The following is a 301-nucleotide window of genomic DNA, read 5'->3' on the forward strand; positions in this document are numbered from 1 at the left end:
CAGAATGGTCATTAAGAAAATTTTTTACTGATGAGTGGATCAAGAAGACGTGGTATATATCCACAATGGAGTACTATATGGCAATGAGAAAGAATGAAATATGGCCATTTGTAGGAAAGTGGATGGACCTTGAGGGTGTCATGCTAAGCGAAATAAGTCAGGCAGAGAAGGACAGATACCATATGTTTGCACTCATAGGTCTAACAGGAAACTTTCAGAATGATCTAGCTTCAAGAAAAGCAAGCAGTTAGTAGTGCTTAAGAAAAATTGATTGAGTATCTAATGGATAGTTGACACCTGT

Source organism: Suricata suricatta, chromosome 1 (genome assembly GCF_006229205.1).
Source record: "Suricata suricatta isolate VVHF042 chromosome 1, meerkat_22Aug2017_6uvM2_HiC, whole genome shotgun sequence".
Taxonomy (NCBI): domain Eukaryota; kingdom Metazoa; phylum Chordata; class Mammalia; order Carnivora; family Herpestidae; genus Suricata; species Suricata suricatta.